General features: G+C 37.6%; 1 long non-coding RNA gene across 1 annotated transcript in view; it reads right to left on the bottom strand.

Moving 5' to 3' along the window:
• Nucleotides 1-1,728, bottom strand: part of LOC121421567 — a 43,549-nt gene extending 41,821 nt beyond the window's left edge. Inside the window, exon 1 of the long non-coding RNA XR_005971002.1 lies at nucleotides 487-1,728. This is a non-coding gene — a long non-coding RNA (uncharacterized LOC121421567). The remainder of the gene's footprint in view (nucleotides 1-486) is intronic.
• Between the last annotated feature and the right edge of the window lie 13,097 nt (nucleotides 1,729-14,825).

Raw genomic sequence — 14,825 nt, 5'->3', positions numbered from 1 at the left:
AGACTTTTATTGTTAGGCATACTACATAGGCTTTCACATCCTACCCGGGTAGCCATTTAACACTTGAGTGATGAGTGGCAAAGTGTGGATTGATGCCTTGCCAAAGGACGCAAGGCCATGGTGGGATCCGAACACACGACCCTCTGATTAAAAGGCGAGAGGCAGAACCACTACACCACGACGCTTCCACATAGTATATTTGGAATTGTGGCGACTACCACGGTATCAGAACTCAATAAAGATTTCTCTAAAATGTTCCGTAATACCATAGAGTTGTAAGTCTTTATGAAACCGGCCCCAAGTCTGATGTCAACAAGGTGTAGGAAAGTGCATTGTCATTACAAAGTGTTGATTGAAGTACACTGTTGGGTAATGGAGTGAAAAATTAACAACTTTATGAAAGAAATAATCAGATGGCATATTAATGATATATCGTTAAATGGCAATTCCACAAGAAAGGAAAACAAATTGAGAAGGTAATCTTACCTTAGGACATATGATGTCCGGGCACCCCTCTGCTTGGAATAGACTCGTCGAATGGGTATGATGGTCTGTCTTCCGTTTGATTATTCCATTTGGCATGCGGGGGATGCGTTGCACGTTGTAACCAAACTGTTCACTTGACAGTGATGTCATTAGCTCGGTGACGTTCTCGTGTGTATTTGCGTTCCTTGAATCACTTTCACTCAAAATTCAATTTCTTGCATTCCTTCGAGAGCTCCTCCGATAGGCAGTGATGATACATATCCAAGTCAAACAGATAAAACTCAATCGACGACGCCATATTTGTTGAAATAGATGTGGGTTAGAGCACGTCGGGAGAAGGGGGAGGGGTCCTGGGTCACAGTTCTTGCAGTCTCTGAATATCCGTTCTGTGAGGGGTACTTTCTTTTAACAATCCTATTATTAACTTTATTCAAGTAGCAAATCAGACACTTTTCAATTAAAAAAAATTTTGCAACATTGTTTTTTTTTTTTCTTTTCAGGGAAACCGTATTAGGGAGTAGTTCCAGAGAGTGGAAGCATGTCTTGTGAAAAACACCCTGTCCATATTGAATGGACAACAAAATGTTAATGAGTTTCACTTGGCTCTAATTGTCTGGATAAGGTTATTCATTACTCATAATGATGTTTACCACTTTAATCTTTTTTGTCTGCATTCTTAAATACTATTCTTCACCGTTCATACGACTTGTTGGAGAAACGAGAGAGCTGAATTAGTGATAATATTCCAGTGATCGCCGAATTCGTTGTGGACTTCCAATTGGCCTTCATGTAATATTGAAGACCGGGGTCGATCGGGCTGTTGATCACAGTGATGCTACGCCAAGCAGAACACCAATCACCATCATCATTGTCAGCCAAGCAAACGAGTCAGGGTGTCTCCTCTTTCTAATCAAATTCTCCACCTTCTAGTATGTTTTCTTTCAGCTCTTCTCTCGCGTTTAAGGGTTGAGATCCTCGCGATGTCTTGCCATCATTCCTGTTTTCAAAGACTATTAATATGCTCTTTACGAGATTTTATCATCATCAACTGACCTCAATGCAGAGAGAAGATGACAGCTTGTCAATAGGAATCGGTAGATAAAGTATGACCCAAAATCCTTGGAGCCCTTCAGTTGTGTCTAGAGGTTTCACAAACTGTGAGGATATGGTAAACTTGTTTCCAGAATTAAGTGACCAAGAAGGTATATTCTAAGGACATTGCTAAGGCATACCCAAGTTATTCCATAGAGAGAATATGATTATGATGTTCTCGGGTATATATATTCTTATAAACGATGTTTGTTCGTATTATGTTATTAAATGCGAAGGCTGGTTTTTATTTTTCATGAAGTAAAAGAGTCATTAGGGCAATTTAAGTTTTTCTTCTGAAACCAAAATACCTTTTCCAAAGTCGTAAACGACATTAAGTTTAAGCTAAAAGTGATTCTTCAAAACAACAAATAACTTCTAGGTATCACATTTTTATTAAAAAATGCAAAACAACAACCAAGCTTTGGTAGTCAGATGGTGTCTTTATGGTATTTACCTGATGCTTTATGATTCTAAAAATAAGCAACTAAGAAATATGAATTAATCCAAATGTGGCTCAAATACAGTACATGCTAACATAGATACAAGCTAGACGGAATTTGAGTAGATCATGATTGATTCGTGCACAGAACTAACATTGACAGCAGCAAAAGTGATTGTACCGAATTGCGCAGACTAGTAATTTAGTCATAATAGTCAATAGTTTTAGGGATTTGCGGGGGAAGTGGCGGGATCTCGTCGTTTCCAATTGTTTAATTAGTGTGATAAATATTCAGGTAATATACTGTATAGAATATGTTGCAAATGCTAGGCAATTTTGTTTACCACTTCCCCTATTCTTGTAATTTGTAATGGCGTTAACGTCATCGCAGTGTCATTCTACCGCTATTTTCTCGTCCTGGCCTTGTGAATCGGCATTTGTTTTGCACGCACTATTTCTCTTCCAAATGCTTCAACTTCCTTTCGCGAAAATTAGTCATTCCCCATAGTCTACTGCACGCTTCATAGCCCGGTCGAGCAAAGCATGATGGGTAGAGAGCACTTCGCCATTTTTCAGAGCACATGCATCACACGCAATTACCACCACGCCTTATCATGTGTGCGTTTAGTAGAGGGTGGGTGAGAGAGATTTGGGCGAGTGTGGGTAATATGTGCGAGGGATGGATGGGTGTTTTATTTTTATTTCACCGGCGCGCTCTATGGCAGTCAAGGAACACTACAATGGACCAGTGATAGCGTCCTTGAATTATTTATGCCTGGGAAATTGGGTTGTACCTCTGCGACGATAATGACGAAAATGCCGCCGTAGCCGTGTTTAAAGAGAAGGGAAACTTTAGATTATCCTTGTCATTCTGTAGATACGGACGCCTAAAATGCTAAAAATACATAATTTGCACAAAGGAAACATTAGACAAGTAAACCAGGTACGGTGGAAGGTTTGACGATATGATATGATATTCATTTTATTATGATTATTATTCGTTCTTAAACAGGCCGAACACTTTATATTACCTACAACATAATTATGTATACTTAAAAAGTATCTGAAGATAAATGATATGTGAGGATTACCAAAAAAAATCCTTATTCATATCTCGATTGTTTCCAATAATAGAATTAGAGAGGGTTCTGTGATTGCTGTCTGTTCAAGTGTAATATTGTTTCTCAAAATATTTAGAAAACAAAAATTCGAAGAAATTGAAACACTCGAGTCAAAACAATCTAGATAGACGAGGTTCTAACGACTGCGTGAAAAACACCCCAAATTATCCACCTATATACGAATTGTTTAGAGTTGAAGGTGCAACTTGTAAACATGTTTACAACCCCTCTTACATTTTCCTGTTAACGAGTCACCAAAAATAATATTCACAGAACTGGTAGAATATATGGCACAAGCGGGTGCAATTCTAAATAAATAGTGCTGCCAATTGAATCAAGGACAATCCTATAAATTTGTAGGCCTATATGTAAAACCCAATGCCTAGTCTGGTTTGAATATGCGCGACTATGGCTTGTAATTGAAAGGTGAAATTGGATCCTTTGTTTTTTGGCTCATAAATCACCTTTAATACCTTAGATGTCAGGCCGGGCTTAGAAGTAGGAGCGGAGGCTCGTCGAGGGATTTCCCGCCTATTTGCCTCAAATCTCTTCCATTAGACGTCCCTTTACCGCGCTTAATCTCACACGCACCATGACATACGCTTCTGAAAGTATGCCCCAGGCACACGAACGAACTCAACTCGATGCATGCCGATAGCCCGTTTTCGAGCAAAAGAGACGAACTTTTTTGATCGATCATGAGTTTGGTTCCTCACCTAGACTTCGACATGAGACAACTTGTGTTGAACATTTCTAAAGGTGAACAACATTAGAAAGGTCAGTTCTGAGAAATTCCGAAACAGAAAAGTTGCGATGATTTGTATATTAGCGGTGAAAATAATTTGAATTTTAACTTTATTAGCCACATTAAACGATAGTGCCCTTTAATATCGCAAACATGTATTTGAATCAAAGAACGAGCAGGATGTGAGCTAAATTATGTTCTTGTTTTTGCCTGTCTTACTATAATGATTTACCGGTTTAAATCATTTGAACAAGTGAAGCCAATATACATGTAGAGTCTGAATATGAGGCTATTTCGTTATCCATTGACTCACAGGCGATTCACAGCATACATTTAATTTTGTAAGAAGGGAATGGATCAATGATGATAAAAATAAACACAAATCATTTGTGTCACTCAACACCTATATCCTAAAGGCCTGGTCACACCGCCCGAGCGTTGTTGGAGCGGTCGTGGAGCGGTAGGGAGAGAGGGTCGAATTTCGCTCACAAAATTGGGAAAAATATCGAAAACAAAAATCGAAAACAAAAATAAACCAATCGAAATCGAAAATGGTGAACGGTAGCGGGCGGTGATGATTTTTTTCTCTCCGCTCCACGACCGCTCCAACAACGCTCGGGCGGTGTGACCAGGCCTTTACTAACCCATTATGTTTGTGCAAGCAGTTAAAAAAATAACCAAGCTTACGCTGCATTGCTGCAATAATTCAAGGAAAAATATCAGGAAAATTGAAAAAAAAAATAATCAGTTTCATTTTTCAATTGATATGACGTAAACAGTGTGGTCTTATGATGCATTCTTCTTCCAATTTCAATACAAACCGCTGCTAACAAAAATAGACTTTATGCAGTTTTAAAAGACATTGTGATTTATAAATAAGAATATAAAGGGAAATATGATTATTACTTCAGATTTGAAGCAGAGGGCTAGAGCACGGTACAATGCACATTCTTCGTTACACAATGCCAGTCACTAATGTGATATATCCTGGATATTTGCGGGATATTTATCACAAGCCGTCTTCATATATTTCAACAGAAAAAAAAACGAAAAGATCAGTGTGGTAAAATTCGATTTCAGACCTAGTTTCTCGCCTGATTTATTTGATGCCGTTGACATTCGTTGGTTATTATGTCAGAAATGATTTTCCATGTCAGAATCCGCCTTTTCACAGGAAAAACAAACTCGTAATTTTAATGTTTATTCCAGTGAAAAATTAAGGCCAATGACGAATTTAAGCACATTTAAGCATGTGAAAAGGAAGTTAAACATGATTAGAATCACGAACGCTAATCACAATCATGAATTCAAACTCCGGAGGGGAATTCTAGTTAAATTTCACCCAAATTATGGTACGAATTGTACGTGTGAATGGCTTGACCCCAAAAAGATATTTTGGGGCGGACCTTACGTGACCTTTTAGCACTTCCGTAGATATTACAATTGCCAAGCACTCATCATTGTTTGTATTTGCGATGCAATATTTTGATTGACAAAGCACCAAGGACACATACCGCCTTCGCTCGAGAATTAATTCAAATCTTTGTTTTAGAGTGAGCGTGTGAAAGGTCCGATGATTCTAAAGACGAATTTAAATCAGCATTGCAATGATGATTCGAGATTCACGTGTAAAAAGGTCCTAAGACGTATATGAAGTTACTTTAGAACATCTACCTCTTTAGAACTATTTGCCTCTGCCTGAATTGGTGTTTAATGAAGTATTTATCAGACTAAATTCCTTAACAGGCTCAGGTTGCATTAGAAATAATTAAACTTTGAACACCGTCTGCTTGTACCACAAACAAGTAAGGATTTGGGATGTTAGCGTTGTCAATGTGACCGATACTTAGCCTACACGAGTGAGTAACATATCAAAATACATTTAGATTTATAATCAACAAAACAATAAAATAATGATAACACACAGATTGGGGAGATTGGCATTCATCTAATTCGTTTTTGACGTTGGTACCGCAAAGCCAAAAAAGTGACAAAATCAAGAACTAGAGCTTAATAAATTCTCAACCATGCATTAGGGTTAGGGCGCAGTAACAAACACTGAGCAAATAAGTTTTCTCTACTAATTGTATGAAAGTGGTGATTTACTATGGAGTTGAACTTACGTTTCATTGCGCGTGTGTGCATGGTTGACATTGAACTCTTTGTGATATTTCAAATATGTATGTTGTTACTTTATATTTTTTTCGAGAACGGATAGTGATTAAAATATCAATGGCTACATGCTACGAAGAGGCGCTAGATGTGTGGCTGTCGTTATTTTTGTGTATTTCTTTCTTAGTTTTAATACAGCTATATAGTGCATCGCTTCTTCGGTCGTTATGGAAGTTTGTTCAATGTGAAAAGGATATGGTAATGCAGCGCATGCGCATTTGGGGTTTAAACCAAACCTGTACTCGGGATTCGTGAACAATAAAAAAATGAATCATTAGATCTGGTGGGGTACAAAGTACCAAACAATGGTCATGGCAAAAGGCTATAAGGCTGGACGATCAAGTCTTTGACATTCTGATGTTTTTCAGTGGTTTCATTGCTACAAGCTAGCGGGCTAAATGCGACGTCCACACAGTACTGAGTTGTAAAGTAGCAACTTTTAATGACGTCACTCTGCTTGAAGTTCAACGCACTCTGTTGAGTCCACTACATCCTCCATAGCGGCGACAGAAACTTGACATAGAGGTATACCGGTACACTGCAGCAATGGTGTACTGCGCGGTTTGACACGTAGATTCTCTGTGTATAATGCTTGGTGATGGGAGAGTAGGTGGAGAGCTGGTTGGTTCAGACATAAATAGGTATGTTGCACGCCGACAGGTGAAGGCGGGGGGAGGTGAAGTAGAGGCCAGAGACGAGGGGAATATCGCTGGGTCACGAGTATCAAATGAAGACGCGCGAATGACGACATCAGTTAAAGTTTAATGAAGTTGGTCCTACGGCGTGTTTACACGAGCCAGACTTAATCATTTAAAATTTTCTCTAGGATGGATTATATCTATACGAATATGAAATAATTGCTTTAACTGCGTAAGTTGGCCCTTCGTAATTATGACGGTTGACTGTTCTTGTTGTCTAAATTACACTGTTTAAAGATGTTACGTTATTCCCTTTTTCCGGCGATTCAGTTTAGAAATGATGATTCTAATTTCATAAAACATAACGTAATAATGCGTTTCGTTAGTTCTTCATAATATGACGATCTAATCTGGAAAACATGCTTAAATAAAACAAAGGATGAACACGCGGTGCTGATTTGCCATTTTGTCAATTCAATTTCGAAAAGTATGCTGCTCCTTCCTGCCTAAAATGCAATGTATGAACACGGGTTTATTAGAAGAGACGCCGTAGTGTTTCAAAGCCTGAAGGGGATGACTGATGTTCCATTTTAGGATTTACGTGTACTTTGTCAATCCACCGAGCTTGTATCGTCCATTTAACGATGAAAATAAAGCATTAAAACGTCGGGCGGGATACTAGGAATCAATCATAAAATCTCTATTACACTCTCACGTCGGTAGCCAGAGACGATTGGCAATGTTTTGGGGCTTTGATCGTCCAAGATGAGGCAGAATAGTACCTTTAAACTGCATTTTATGTGCGAATGCGGCTTCTTTACAATCCTAATCCCGAGTCTAATACCAATAATGACAATTTTATACTGCAATGTGGTAATATGCACTACATCACTGAATTCGGCCTATTGAATGCATATTTAACTACGTGCACTTTTATCACCATTGTTAATTCGTCAATAGGTGTGTTTCTGAGATACCTGCGGGCCGTTTCATAAAGCTGTTCGTAAGTTAAGAGCGACTTTAAGAACGACTGGTGATCCTTTCTTACGCGCTAAACCATCGCCATTGAATATAACATTTACCACAAGAAAGGATCACCAGTCGTTCTTAAAGTCACTCTTAACTTACGAACAGCTTTATGAAACACCCACCAGAAGAAAATGCATTCTGTCATGGTTAACACCGTTATATTGTAAAGGTACCGTCACCAAGAACCAAAAGAGTGATACATAAAGTGAGAAGGAAGTACCGGGATGAGCTTGTTCGTGTGCAGAAGAAACAATATGGGGTTACTATTGGAATAAAATGTCCCTCTATCATGTCAATTCGGTGGTATAAACAATACCTTAATATCCACCTTAATGGAGAGATCGTGGTACGTTCCTGTGTTGGAGAGTTAACTGTAATTATTCGGTTAGCCCTAAACTCTCTTCAGTGTTTGAAATAATTCAGTCGGGAAAATCCTATATTGGTTTCCGTTTTCTGTACGTTTTATATGTGATGTGATTTGATGATTAAGCCATATTTCATGGGAGGTTGGGGATTAAGGGGATGTTTCGGATAAGAGGTAGGGCCCAGATACCTCAATTCGCTCAAAACTTTTGATTTATATTTGTTAGAAACCATATAGTAAATGAATACATTCAGAAGTGACCGAATCAATACATGATAAGAAGTGTAACGAAATGAATGCTTGAGCAGCACACATACCGTGTGCATTCGTAAACACTACATTAAGATCTACGTTAGATATCAATGTTCTAAAATCTATGCGTGTAGGGTTATTTCCCTTTGGGCCAAATATAAGGTAATGTGATTTAAAAAACTTATTAGTTTTAATGTTCAGACAGGCATATTCACCAAACTTTATCAAGCTTTAGCTTGTTATATTTCGTTTATTTGAATAGTATAAGGACACCTCTGTTTTTGTTCTCAATACAAAAGCTGTTGAACAATGACACTTTAACATTAGCTCAGTAGGTCAAGATGTATCTTAAGCTCAAACTGTTACTACCTAACTGTATTCAACTTAAGAGTATTGAGTATAATGACGCCAAAGACACGATTCTTGGAGAGAACATACACACATTGCGTTTAGGGGCAACACAGTAGACCTACTCTAGTCACATATAAAAAACACCAATCGTAACGTGTGGGTCTGACTGCTTTAAGCATAATCCTTAAAAACAAAATGGCCTCTCTTTGGCATAAGGTGACGCCCGTAGACCACCAATCCTTCATGTTACCCGACTTGACGCGCTTCAGTATGTTTGCATGCATCATATAGCCTGATGATCTAAAGGCGTCTATATAGCCTTTAATCCAGGCTATCCTACCTGTATTTTGCTCACAATATTTGAATTTTTTTCAAGGCTACTTTGATTTTTATGTTTTTAAATTTGAATCGACTTTTCAGGCCGTCACTGAGTCTGAAACCAAGCCCCTCATTCTGCCAAAGTGATTAGATGTCATCCTACATACAAGCAACCGTTTTCGGCGCCTAGATAACATGCCTTTTACTTCAAATTGGTGTGACAGGTTATCGAATGGACAGGATTATTTTAGGTTCCGAATTTGATTATAGTGGATAATATCATGGGAATATGAAAATCAAATCTACGCCAACACTACTTGATGATCAGGTGTTAGATTGGTTCTAAGATATTAAATAACACAGCATCCATATGTGTTAGTTGGTGCTGCAGAAAACAAAAAAAAACATAAACTGAAAATAAAATAATGGTTAAAATATTATCTTCAAGAAATTCACATATAAACATGGTAGGCATATATGAAATCAACAAATGTTAAGAATATGCGTTGCCAATTTGATAAATGAAAACTCGGTAGGTTAAGATACATACGGCATTACTGTGCACGCATTGCGAGAGTGCGCAATGATAATAGTCGGGCAGGCATGAAAGCAGGCGATACAGCATACATATGGGCGGGAAGACAAACTTAGCATACAAATAAATACCGGCCCAAGAAAAAAACAAAACCAAAAAAAAACGTGCGATAACTAAAGCAAATTTAACAGATATGTATATATGTGCTACAACTAAAAGCTTTGCGTTACTTTGTGGGAAAACTCAAACAGTATAATGCAACACAGAACAATGGTTTATATATCTGCATATATATTAGTAGATATATTGCCACACACTGTTCTAATCAGAAAGAGATGTTTAAAGGGTAATTTGTATACACATATATATATATGGTTACATATTGAAATTAGATAATATTTCATTGCGTGAATAGAGGAAGGATAAAACACACCATGCCAGGGATAAGTTATTATTATCTTTAATCAATAATTAAGTTCATATGGTGTTCATCATAACCGCTAATGAATTAAATTTCTAATTATTTCAAGATAGAGCTACGGTCATAATTATAAGCATGGCAAACCTGCCGGTAAAAACGTATCATCGTTTAAAATGGAGTATTCAAAATCTCTTTAATTGCTCAAAACGATGTGGTTGTTTATAGATTATGGCCGCAAGGGTGGTGGTAAAGATCACTAAAGAACCAATGTCGTTTACATGAAGTGAAGAATGGTGGATATCTGTTCATAACTTAAATCAGCTGTTTTCCCGGATGCACATGGATGCATGTAACTCATGTATGGGCGACTAAGGTCTTTAATATCTTCACGCCATTAGATGTAAACGCTAACCCGTTACCAACTGGGACCAGATGATAAATCTGTACAAAGTCTATGTGAATTTCAAATTTCAGGATTCAGGTGGTTAAATGGGCCAATTCTTATGCATCTAAAAAAAGCTTTTTAAAACTTGGCTGCAAGTTTTATAATTTCATTAATGTTATGATTTGATATGAAGGCCCTGTGGATATCAGAGTATCCAAATCCATTAAATGACACAACGGATTTATTTCACATCTTTAATTAACGAAAGTGGGGAATGACACGACCTAATTTTTTTAAACAGAAAGTGTCCTTTGCTGTCTGAATTAAAACCCTCAATTTCGAATAATAGCAATATGTGGGGGAGAGGCTGGATATACTTTTTATCAAATCAAATTTGGGTATTCCGTTCACACAACATAACAAAATATAGAATTCAAATAAATAAACAAAATCAGGATAACACAATGAAATCATATTGGTTGTCACCAAAATATAGATGGTGAAACCATTATACAACTTTGTAATGGTAAAAAAAATGGTAGTTCTGCATTGAAAATCTGATGAATATAGTTAGTCGCTTATCAAAAAGTGTTGAAATAGTTCAGATTTTTCACATTTATGTGGGAATTCTAAATGTGTTAGTAAGGAATTTGCAGGAACAACTTTTGAGGGAACATTATACCAGTATTAATGGCGAATGAATTCGGGATAGGGGCGTGTGTGCTAATTTCTAAGCCGTGAGTTTGTGCTCTATTCCTGTCTAAAACATGAATACTTCACATAGACATCTTCTCAAATCGACAGTTAAAAATGAACAAACGGAGACTATCTTCACAACGCTTGCTGAAAAAATTGACATGTAAAACAGACATAAAACACCGCACAAAGAGAGGGCCATTTTGAATTTAGGTTACTAAGGTAAGGTTAACATTTTCCTTTAGAATGAACCGGTAATCTTTGATCACAAACCGAAGTAACAATCAATCCCATCCATAAACATATCGTATTAGTACACAATGGAAATAGGGGGAACTATAACCGACGTTGTTTAATTAGATACAATCAATTCCTGCTGGGAAAATTAATAAACATATAAGTGTAGCGTGCTGCCTTTACGGCAATATTGTTTACTCTCTGAAAGAGATTCTTAACACATAGATTCTCATCGATGTTGATGCTGTGGTTGATCTTGCTGATAAACTGACATCAATGCGAAGCAAAGGGTTAAAGTTCAATTAACATTCCTTCACCCTTCATAGAGCTTTTAATGTAGCCACCAAATGAGTTTACAGGCTTGGTTGAATGGTGATTGCTTCTCCGGCAGACTGGGGGTAATTTGAGCTTGAAAAACAATACCCCCAAGATGTGTACATGCACCAGTCATTTTGCAATGATCGATGTTCGTCCCCGTGGATGTGTGTTTATAATCACATATCCCTTAGATTTTGCTTCATTAAATATGATGAGAAATAGTGGGTGGTTTTACGATGTAGGCGCACCGCCATGAAATTATCGTATATTAGACGATTGGTATTTTAATTAGCTTCCAGCCTGCACGACCAGAACCTGGGGGTCACTCTACATACCTCAGCAGGAAGAATGTACGTATGGTTCGTAACATCATTCAAATTCAAATTTTGAACGATGCCGATGCAGGCATCACTGGTCCGTGTGGTGCAGAATATGACGTTTCGTTTTCGCTTAAATCATTGATCGAGATGTGAGGATGCACATTGCACCGGCCGGGCAGGTTGAGGGAGTTGTGAACCTGCGTGGAGACTGAGGCAGATGGCGCGGTAATTAAGGTTGACTTGGCCTAGTGTGCGCTGGTTAGATTTGTAAAGCATTGCTGGGCTTTGTGATGGGGCGCGGGGGAAGGGGAATGGGGGGGGGGGGAGGCTGGCGGATCTGCAGTAGAAGTGCATTGGGATGACACAAGAGAGTTGTGCAAATAACTCGCCTCCGGAATAACATGAGGAGAGCCTCACTACAGTCCTGACAGTGCTTCTAAGTCAGTAAGCATTGTACGCCTACTAATACACGTGTGGGAATTTTATTTGCGTTCGAGGACGAATTATTGTTGATCCACTCTTAAGGATCCTGGAAACTTAAGATTTAGGCGAAATTAATCGAATTCGCTTTCATGTAATGTCTTATTGAATTAGAAATGACGCTTGTTTACCTAGCAAACCTTTTAACAAATAATTCAAGCAAAAGTAAATTAGCCAAAATACAGAAGCATTACATATTTCGATATTCTAATCTCACTTAACCTTTAAAAACGAAAAAAAAACCCTCTTCTTCACTCCATGCTAAAAAAGGCTCTGCACAGTAAATTAAACATTCACAGGCAATTCAAGAATGAAATAACCAAACATTTCAAGCCAGACTTACTCCAAGCACTTAAATGAAAATAAAGTTTCCAAGACTAAAACTTCGTCATGCTAAACCCTATTATTGTATTATAGCAGTGATATAATATTTCATCCGTTCGGTTTCAAACCCTTTCTGGGCAAGTGTAAAATATAGCTACTTCATGGAAAGTATTATTTAAAAAACAGTAGTGCCTACTCAAGACCAAATCCGTTATAAGGAGAAACACCACCATATAACTCACGCTTGCACCCTCTTTCATGATGCATAGTTTGGAATGAAACCCTCGGCTGCCATACATTTAATTCAGTTTTCATTATTATAGTTGAGTAACGGGGGTAACGCTAAATTAATCTTCGACCTATTGTCAAAACGGTGTATTGTAGATACCCAATTTTAACCGCATAGAACAATTTATCCCCTGTCAAACAGTTTTGTCCATATTCTCCTGTAGTCCTTCCCTGCGACATCCCACTCACCGACGATTGATTCTTGCTGATAGATAGCATCATTGTTTAAGATTACCTAATGAACTTATTCAAGTATCTGCTCTGTCACTTTATGTCCGTCTGGTACTATCAAATAAATTAAAAAGTTAATCAGCTGCCCGCCGTGTTACGAAGGAAGCCCTTTTCCAGTATGCAGATTGCTTTACTTGAAATCGCGAACCAATGCCTGGTTGCATGTTAACAGGCAAGGCACTCTATAGACAAACTAGTCAGAAAATTGTATCATAAGATGATCAGTTGCAATTAGCTCACTAAAAAAATGTTATTTATTCTGGATTATTTCTCTAAGGTATTAGTTTCTATGCGAAGATGAATTGGTTGGAACAACAGATTGAATAAAACATAATTAAACCCTAGAAAAGGTTTGAAAATGTAAATGCGTATCAAATAAACGAAATCATTACATTTTGGATCTGGTTCCTAGTTACTCTGAATTTTGGATAGATGATTACAAAAAAAAGTATTTTCTTAGATATCCAGCTTATGAAAGGCACTGTTCAACGGTTGATTATAGGAACAGATTTTTATGTATTTTTTTTCTCTCTTGATAGGTTTAAGAGACTGTACTCAAAGTATAAATATGTTACTCTAGGAACCTATAAAGAAATGGCCTAATGAGTAAGAGAAGCTTCGAAATTGGTAAAAAGAATCTGAATGCCAAATCCTGGGTTATTTCATTTTTAAGCAGGTTAAAGGAGCTTTCATTTTTCCCCCCTTTTTCTCATCTCATTCCCACTATCCCCTACAAATGAAATGAAATTGTCTCGGAAAGCTTTCCATTATCAAAAGGATTTTTCAACTGAGGCACTACGAAACATAACAACCCTTGATTATCAATATGCATTTCGTACACGCATCGCAGTGCATTTAATAAAGCCCACATAATACCGCGCTCTTCTCTCCCATCGGCGCAGCGAAATGTCAAAGGTCACCAGCCTATGGTATCCTGTAAACAAAACACACTCTTTCAGATAGAGGCCATTTGGGAAAGCACTGCGTCTTTATCTCCGCTATTCAGACAGCTTTTACTGTCAATATAAATATAATTACACTACGTTAACGACACATAAAGATGACTTTGACATCTGTCTCGTAAATAGCTTGGCATTTTATGGCCCTTTATATCTTGAATACCCATTTCGACGGTTTCATTAATAACATTGTGTTAGTTCTTTACGGACATGAAATGAAAATAATAGTAATATTCACTCGACAGTTTTGAAAGGATTAACAACTGATGCTAATCACCTCAATTATGCAAACCTATTCATTTAGATCATTGTTAGCCTGACACAAAAGAAAAAGTTGAAATTAAAAGAGTAAAAATAATGTGGTTCTTTCACAAAATCTACTCGGTGAAAATTGAAATCCATGCTTGACATACAATGTTATTGGTAATAGCATGGTCACATTTGCTCTACGGCGGCCGTACGGCGAGTCGAAAACAGCCGTTTTAACATTTTTTGCACCAGATGCATATAGTGGTTTGAATCAAAATTAATAAAACGGCTGTTTTCGACTCGCCGTTACGGCCGCCTTAGAGCAAATGTGACCAAGGTATAAATCGTTCATACGATGTCATAATGAATACGAAT

The sequence above is a fragment of the Lytechinus variegatus genome, chromosome 9, assembly GCF_018143015.1.
Source record: "Lytechinus variegatus isolate NC3 chromosome 9, Lvar_3.0, whole genome shotgun sequence".
Classification (NCBI taxonomy): domain Eukaryota; kingdom Metazoa; phylum Echinodermata; class Echinoidea; order Temnopleuroida; family Toxopneustidae; genus Lytechinus; species Lytechinus variegatus.
Note: the sequence above shows the minus strand (reverse complement) of the source record. Positions and strands in the feature narration are given on the sequence as shown.